The sequence below is a fragment of the Orcinus orca genome, chromosome 19 (genome assembly GCF_937001465.1).
Source record: "Orcinus orca chromosome 19, mOrcOrc1.1, whole genome shotgun sequence".
NCBI lineage: Eukaryota > Metazoa > Chordata > Mammalia > Artiodactyla > Delphinidae > Orcinus > Orcinus orca.
In genome coordinates this window covers 46,144,130-46,152,978 of record NC_064577.1, presented here as the reverse complement: position 1 = coordinate 46,152,978, position 8,849 = coordinate 46,144,130, and the positions used below count along the sequence as shown (strand labels likewise).

At 45.9% G+C, this 8,849-nt stretch overlaps 1 pseudogene; it reads left to right on the top strand.

Annotated features, from left to right (window-relative positions):
- The first annotated feature begins 10 nt into the window (after positions 1–10).
- LOC101271559 (60S ribosomal protein L15-like) lies at positions 11–5,103 on the top strand (annotated as a pseudogene).
- Positions 5,104–8,849: the final 3,746 nt, after the last annotated feature.

Below are 8,849 nucleotides of genomic sequence, written 5' to 3'. Positions count from 1 at the left end.
CCTTCCCAACATGCCGTGCGCGCGCGTGCGCCCACGGGGACACGCCCAGGCCTGGGAGGCGAGGGCGGGCCGCTTCCGCCGGCCCGTGGGCGGGGCCTACCGAGGCCTGAACTCCGCCCCTGCTGGGCCGCACCGCCCCGTTCCGCGCAAAGCGAAACCGGAGGCTATTCAACGTGGTAACGCGTGCTGCTTCAGGCTCCGTTAGTCCCGCGCTCTTTCACGGAAATAGAAACATATGTCTTGAGGCCTTAACACCGCTCCGAAATGGAGAAAAGGGTAGCGTATCCTTTTGTACCACGCGGTGCTCTCGGTGCCATCTTGCAGCGGAGGAAAGTGAAGATAAGCACTCGTTCCATGTTCCGACTCCTTTCTCCTAGTCTCTGCGCTTGCCGCCTCTTTTCCCTGGCTTTCTCCTCCCACCCCGACTCCCCTGATTCACAAGGTGGAAAATCAAGGCAAGAAGAGATAAGGTGGTTTCTTCTCACGCAGAGTATGGGGAGGAGTTTGCCTCTCAGTCTGGAATTTTTTTTAATTATTGATTCATTTACTGAACAAATATCTTGAGTACCTATCATGTACCAGGTAAACGCTTGAAGCTAAGCTCTGAACCTTTCAGACACGGTCTTTGCTCCCACAGACCTTGAGGATTAGTGAGGGAGACAGTCACTAAATAAATATATCAATATAAATTGTAGTAAGTACTCTAGCACCTTTAACTGTACGGACTCTAAAGACAGATCGCCTGGGTTGGTAATCCCAGCTCTGCCATTCTGCCTTCCTTTCCCCGTCTGTAAAATGGGGCTTATGGTAATAATGGTCCCCTAAACACATAAGATGTTGCTGTGACGATAACACAGGTAAGGCATGTAGAACAGGCCCAACACATTTTAAGTTTAATCATTAGCTATTATGATAATGAGGAGGAGAAAGTAGGGTTCTGTCCAAGAGTAAGAGAGGTCTCTCCGTGGAAATGACCTAAGGCCTAAAAGATGATGGCTCTCCAGCCAAGCAAAGTGGACAGAAAAGAATTCAAAGCAGAGAGAGAGTAGCATATACCAAGGTCATTTCATTATATGAAACGATGTTCATCATTATTTTAAATGAACCTAAAACTGTCAGGATACTCATTAAGTGGCCTGAGGATAGCAAGCATTTGAGAGATGCTGCTTTAAAGGGGTAGAGAAGGAACCATAGGATACTGTGAAAGGGAAGCCAAAGATGTAAGAGGAAAATCTGAAGAGTATAAAGTCAGGGAAGATCAAACAAACAAACAAAAATAGAGAAACTGTTTCAAGAAGGTGAAAGTGGGCTTCCCTGGTGGTGCAGTGGTTAAGAATCCACCTGCCAATGCAGGGGACACGGGTTCGATCCCTGGTCCAGGAAGATCCCACATGCTGCAGAGCAATTAAGGCTGTGTGCCACAACTACTGAGCCTGTGCTCTAGAGCCCGTGAGCCGCAGCTACTGAGCCCACGTGCCACAACTACTGAAGCCCGCACGCCTAGAGCCCGTGCTCCGCAACAAGAGAAGCCACCGCAACGAAGAGTAGCCCCTGCTCACCGCAAATGGAGAAAGCCCGCGCACGTTAACGAAGACCCAATGCAGCCAAAGATAAATAAATAAATTTTTTTTAAAGGTGAAAGTAACCAACATTGTAGAAAACTGCTGAAGATCTGGCATGAGAAGACTGAAAAGGATCCACTGGATCCGCAGTTGGAAGTCAGACTGAAATGGATTGAAGAACGAAGGAAAAATGAAGGAGTAAGATGGCAGGTGGACAACTCATTTTAAGAAGTGAAGCAGCGAGACAGGGTAAGAACTGAAAGGAGGTATGGGTCAAGGGAGGCTTTTTTAAGATGGGAAATTAGAATATGTTTAGTGTTGGAGAAAGTAGAAGATAAAAGAAGAGAATAGCTGAAGTTCCAAATTCTTAAGAAGGGAAGGTGATGGTTTAGGCTCCAGGGCACATTGGCCTTTCCTAGAAAAAAGGACCTTTTCTCCACTGAAACAAGAGAAGAAAAAAGAAATCAGTTTGTAGATGCAGCAGTGAGATGAGGGAGTTTTTAGCTGATGGTTGCTGTTTTCTCAATGAAGCGTTTCTTGAAGGTTCACCACTGCCACAACCACCAAAAAGGAAAAAAAAAAAAAAGTACATATCTTGAACTACAAACAGGACTTATAAAACCTGAATGCAAAGTTACAGTTTCTGTTCACTAAAACTTTTTTTTTTTTTCTACATCACGCAGCTTGCAGGATCTTAGTTCCCTGACCAAGGATTGAACCCAGGCCACGGCAGTGAAAGTGCCGAGTCCTTACCACTGGACCACCAGGGAATTCCCTAAAACTTTTTAATCTAATTCCCTCATTCATTCCACAAACTTTAATGGCACGTGTACTTTGTGCCAGGAACTGGGTTAGTGGCCGGGAACACAGATAGATGTATACGACCTGGTTCTCAGGGAGCTCCTGAACCATGGAAGACAAAAATGTAACAATAACTTGAAATAAAAGGAAAATACTGTCCTTTGGATCTCAGAGGTAAGAGCTCCTGCCCCGTCCCGCACTAGGCTCTCTATGGCTCTCTTTTTCATAGATTCTGAGGCCAGCCACAGTTCAGTGTGTATTACCACTGCAGATAATGAATGCATTCATTTATCTTTTTCATTAATTCAACCAGTGCCAGCATCATCTGCTGGGCATCAGGGATTCAGACATAAAAGTAGTCTTTTGTTTTTTTGGCCGCGCCCCTGTGGGCATGTGGGATCTTAGTTCCCCGACCAGGGGAATCAAACCCGTGCCCCCTGCGGTGGAAGCTCAGAGTCCTAACTACTGGATGGCCAGGGAATTCCCAAGAGTAGTCTTTATGAACAAATCACAATGCCCAGTTTACAGATAACTTTTTTTTTTTTTTGCGGTACGCGGGCCTCTCACTGTTGTGGCCTCTCCCTCTGCGGAGCACAGGCTCCGGACACGCAGGCTCAGCGGCCATGGCTCACGGGACTAGCCGCTCCGCAGCATGTGGGATCTTCCCGGACCGGGGCACGAACCTGCGTACCCTGCATCAGCAGGCGGACTCTCAACCACTGCGCCACCAGGGAAGCCCTACAGATAACTTTTATAGATTATGTGAGTTGGTTATTTTCTGATGCTGAGATGGAAAACAACCTTATCAGTCAGTGGTCTCCAGACCCCGTTCCATGTATGTTACTAATGCAAAGTGTCATGGACTGAACTGTGTGCCCCACCACACACACACACAAATTCATATGTTCAAATTCTCAGAATCCACAGTAGGATCTCACAATGTAATTCCATTTGGAAATAGAGCCTTTAAAGAGATAATAAATTGAAAATGGGCCCCAATACAATCTGACTGGTATCCTTATAAGAAGAGGAAATTTGGAAACGCCAGGTAGGCACACAGACAGAGGAAAGGCCATGTGAGGACACAGTGAGAAGGCAGCCATCCGCAAGCCAAGGAGAGAGGCCTCAGGAGAAACCAAACCTACTGACACCTTGGATCTTGGACTTTTAGCCTCCAGAACTGTGAGCGGATAAATTTCTGTTGTTTAAAGCCATAGGTCTGTGGTACTTTGTATGGCAGCTCTGGTGAACTAATATAGAAATGAAGCCACAGTTACTACTGCTTCCCAGTCTTCAGTGTGGCCCCCATGACTCCATCCTCCATCTGCTTTGCTGCCTCCATCATCTTTCTAAATGTAAATCCAGTTGTGTCTCTTCCCTGCTCAAAACCCCTCAATGGTTCCCCATCTAAAATTTAAACACCACAAGGCCATCCATGATCGGACCTGCTTCTCCAGCTATTTGCTACTGCTCCCCCCACACCTTGAACACCCCTTCTTCCTATGACATCACACCACGTTACACTGCTCCAGACATGGAATGCTCTTTCCTCACCCCAGAAACGTCTACCCATCTTCCTCAGCTCACGGCCCAAGCATCACCAGCTCTGTAAAGCCAACCTGGACCCTCATTCTCCGCCTGCCACACGCAACTCATCATCTTCCTTGTGCCACCATTTTACCTTGTACATTTTGGGGTTTGTCACACGATACTGCAAATATCAGTCTTTTTCTTTCAAATGAAAGTTTCTCCCTTTCAGTCTGGCGGCAGCCATCAGTTTATCTCAAAGGTAAGCCAAAACAGGCACTTACAAGTACATCCAGGAGCTGTGGAGGAAGAGTCGATGTAATGCGCTTTCTTCTCAAGGTGTGCTTTTGGCCGTACTGCCAGCTCTCTGCACTCCACAGGGCCCTCCACCCCACCCAGCCTGATAAAGCACGCAGACTGAGATACAAGGCCAAGCAAGGTTATGTCACATATCAGATTCCTGTGAGCCGTGCTAGCTGCAAATGCCCAGTTCCTAAGGGTGCCAGCTATGGCAAGCCTAATTATCATGGTGTTAAACCGCTAAAGTTTGCTTGAAGCCTTCAGTCTATTGTGGAGGAGTGAGCTGGGTGCCAACCATGTGGCTCTGAGAGTCCTGGATTCACACTGGGTTGGTGAAAATTCTACACACAAATTCTTTGAGGTTACCTTCATTGATCCATTCCATAAATCTACCAGAAGAAATCCTGACACCTAGTGGATCACCAGTCCAGTCCACAAGTACAGGTAGATGTGAGGGCTGACATTGGCAGGTTGAAAGAGCTGTAGCCTTGGAAAGGGCCACAAGTTCCGCCACACCGCTGGTGGTTCTCACCATGCAGCTTGGAGATGGTACAATACTCTCCAGCTCCACTGTTACTGCTAATATAAGTAATGTTTGTGGGCTTCCCTGTACCCTGTGGGTACAGTGGTTAAGAATCCGCCTGCCAATGCAGGGAACAGAGGTTTCAAGCCCTGGTCCAGGAAGATCCCACATGCCACGGAGCAACTAAGCCCGGCGCCACAACTACTGAGCCTGCGCTCTAGAGCCTGCGAGCCACAACTACTGAGCCCGTGTGCCACAACTACTGAAGCCTGCATGCCTAGAGCCCATGCTCCACAACAAGAGAAGCCACCGCAGTGAGAAGCCCGCACACTGCAACAAAGAGTAGCCCCTGCTCGCCTCAACTAGAGAAAAGCCCACGTTAAGCAACAAAGACCCAACACAGCCAAAAATAAAATTAAAAAAAAAAAGTAATGTTTGTGAAATTCTTACCTAATTAATTAGGATATTCATGTCTAAAAAGTGTTTTTTAACGTCTCTTAAAACTAGTTGTCTACAGATTGTTTCATGAATGCATTGTCAAATTATGAAAGCTAAAGTGCAATAATGTTTGAATACTGTAAGTGATGGTATATCTTGTTTCTAATAAGAAAAATACTTTTGTCCTTGCTTTATCCTTTTAGGAAGTTTACATGTCAGTGTTTACAATGCTGTTTTGTACAATAGGTGTAAAATACGTTATGTAGAAGAGGAGTGAAGAAACTAGCCATGCACATGTTGGTGCATGTGATGAAACCGACAGCTTTACTGGAGTGATGCAGTGCTCTGCTGGGTTACTCTCCAGTGGCTGTTTTATGGAGTTTGGCAAGGATAGACTTTTTTTTTAAATTAATTTATTTTTGGCTGCATTGGGTCTTCGTTGCTGTGCGTGGGCTTTCTCTAGTTGTGGCGAGTGGGGGCTACTCTTTGGTGCGGTGCGTGGGCTTCTCATTGCAGTGGCTTCTCTTGTTGCAGAGCACGGGCTCTAGGTGCGAAGGCTTCAGTAGTTGTGGCATGCCAGCTCTAGAGTGCAGGCTCAGTAGCTGTGGCACACAGGCTTAGTTGCTTGGCGGCATGTGGGATCTTCCCGGACCAGGGCTCAAACCTGTGTCCGCTGCACTGGCATGCAGATTCTTAACCACTGTGCCACCAGGAAAGCCCAAGGACAAACTTTTAAAATTGGATTTTGCTTGGAAATGTGAAGGATGTCCTAATCCTCTGTCATGATCATATGCAGAAAAGTCATGAAAGTTGACTAGGGTCTACATTTTTAGATTTAATCTAATATTCCATATCTGTGACTGCTGCTTCCGAAAGGAGAAAAGTTTAAAAGAATGCCACCATTTTTAAGAGAATTGAATAAACATGTTGCAAGAGGATTCTCTTACAAAAGAAACAAATCCTGGTTAACCTAAACAAAATTGCCTTGGTCTCCACAGTACCACTGAAGTTCACTTAAAAGGCAGAGGCTCCTGACTCAATCCCATGACTCCACGGGATCTGTAGAATACTGAATTTCATGCAAAATAGTAATGGTACTTATACTGGCATATACTGAAACTGATGGAAATTGAACATCAAGTAAATGAGAAGGGAATTATAAACCTTAAGGTTTGTAAGCTAGTAATGCTAGGATTGGGAAATTGATGGTCATCAGATACCTTTCAAGTGTGGGAGGATAGAAAAAGTCAGCTTTGATCAAAATTGTAAATACTTTATCTGTAGTGCTAGTTTGTGACCATTTTACCTTTGGCTAAAAATTAAGGTTGGCTTTATTTAAAAGTAACATCATTGCTCAGTCTAACAAGTGTTAAAAGTCATCTTGGGTTAACCCAATTTATCCATTCCCATAAGGCTACTGAGAAAAGTCATGTAGTTGCTGTTAATACAAGTTCATGGTTTCCAATTTAACTACATTTTTTTCATTCCTGCTCAACCTACCCTCAAAAATCCTTACCTTTCTACAAACTTCCAAGTCACCAATTATGCCTTCTTTAATAGTCAGCATACCACCACATCTGTTTGCTTCCCATCTTCCCGTAGTCCAGGCTTAGTTTACCTGGGTGAATTTGAGTGTGTAGGAAATATGGAAGAGTAATTGCCCCAATTCTTTCCAATTCTGGTTTTGCTGACTTAATAGGTAGTTTAATTTTGAAATCGAATTGCTGGTTTCCTTGAACCAATCTTTCTCCTATTCTCGTCAGGTCTTTTAAAAGACTCACTTAGGGAATTCCCTGATGGTCCAGTGGTTAGAGCTCTGCGCTTCTACTGTGGGGGGCGGGGAGTGGGGGATGGCAGGCAGGGCTCAATCCCTGGTCAGGCAACTAAAATCTTGCAAGCTGGGTCTTGAGGCAAATCAATCAATCAATCACTTAAACGATTTCCATAAAATAGGTAACAGGCTCACAAAACCTCTTGAGACCTAAATTCCTTTCCACTCAAAAAACAAACAAACAAACAACAAAAGTTAAACCATACATTTTGTGTGTAAAGGTTGTTCAACTAAAGGAATAAATGTCTGTTAATTTCCTTTTCCTTTTTTTTTTCGGTACGCAGACCTCTCACTGTTGTGGCCTCTCCCGCTGCGGAGCACAGGCTCCGGACGCGCAGGCTCAGTGGCCATGGCTCACGGGCCCAGCTGCTCCGCAGCATGTGGGATCCTCCCGGACCAGGGCACGAACCCGTGTCCCCTGTATCGGCAGGCAGACTCTCAACCACTGCAGCACCAGGGAAGCCCTTCTTTTCCTTTTTTTGGCTGCCCCACTCAGCTTGTGGGATCTTAGTTCCCCGACCAGGGATCAAACCCGGGGCCCAACTGGCAGTGAAGGTGCCAAGTCCTAACCACTGGACCACCAGGGAATTCCCTAAATTTTAAAAAGTAAAAAATAAATAAGGGACTTCCCTGGTGGTCCAGTGGGTAAGACCCCGCAATCCCAATGCAGGGGGCCCAGGTTCGATCCCTGGTCGGGGAACTAGATCCCACATGCATGCCGTAACTAAGAGTTTGCATGCTACAGCTAAAGATCCCGCATGCTGCAATGAAGATCCCGTGTGCCGCAACTAAGACCCAGTGCAGCCAAATAAGTAAAATTTTTTGTAAAAATAAATTTATTTATTTATTTTTGGCTGCATTGGGTGTTCGTTGCTGTGTGCGGGCTTTCTCTAGTTGTGGCAAGCGGGGGCTACTCTTCGTTGCGGTGCACGGGCTTCTCACGGCGGTGGCTTCTCTTGTCACGGAGCACGGGCTCTAGGCACACGGGCTTCAGTAGTTGTGGCACCTGGGCTCAGTAGTTGTGGCTTGCGGGCTCTAGAGTGCAGACTCAGTAGTTGTGGCACACGGGCTTAGTTGCTCCGTGCCATGTGGGATCTTCCTAGACCAGGGCTCGAACCTCTGTCCCCAGCATTGGCAGGCAGATTCTTAACTGTGCCACCAGGGAAGTCCCTAAAATCCTTTGTAAGGAAGGGAAATTTTACAAATAAATCCTTACCAAGAGAACTCACAGATTTTGATCTGCAGTAACTACCAAGTTTTTTGAACTGCTTTTTTAAAAAAGAGGCCACTACCTATTCCTCTGTCACACAAATTGTGCTAAAGGGCCCAATTCCAGTACTATGCACATCAGCTTCAGATGGAGTATCATGCTGGATCTGAGAATTAAAGTTTAAATTGGGGGACAAATAAAAATGTAAGCTCAAGCAGAGTTCCAGTTCACCATAGGATCAATTTAAGTGTGCAGTCAGTTTATATTCAGTACCACCTGGTGTGCACTGTGTGCTGTGTGAATGACTGTATCATAATAAACAGATTTGGGTTTTTCTTAAACAGTAGCAAGAAAAATGCTTGCTGTGCAAATCCTGGGCTGCCCCAAGAGAGGCAAATGAAAACCCCATGCCTAAATTTGTCTCTTCCTATTTTATCTCCTCTCTGCGTTCAGACCTTTCTCTTTTTCACCCCAGGGTTATTCCTTAACCCTTCCGACCCCATCTGCAATCTTCCATCCTGTGCCACATTGGAAGATGTCTCCCGGGCGCCTGGGCTCAGCAAAACAATACTTTTCTTTTTCTCGGGCTGGGTAGTAAGGCAGTGCCAGCCCAGGCTCTGAGCCTCATTAGATTGATTAGGCAAAGAAGTCAGGCAG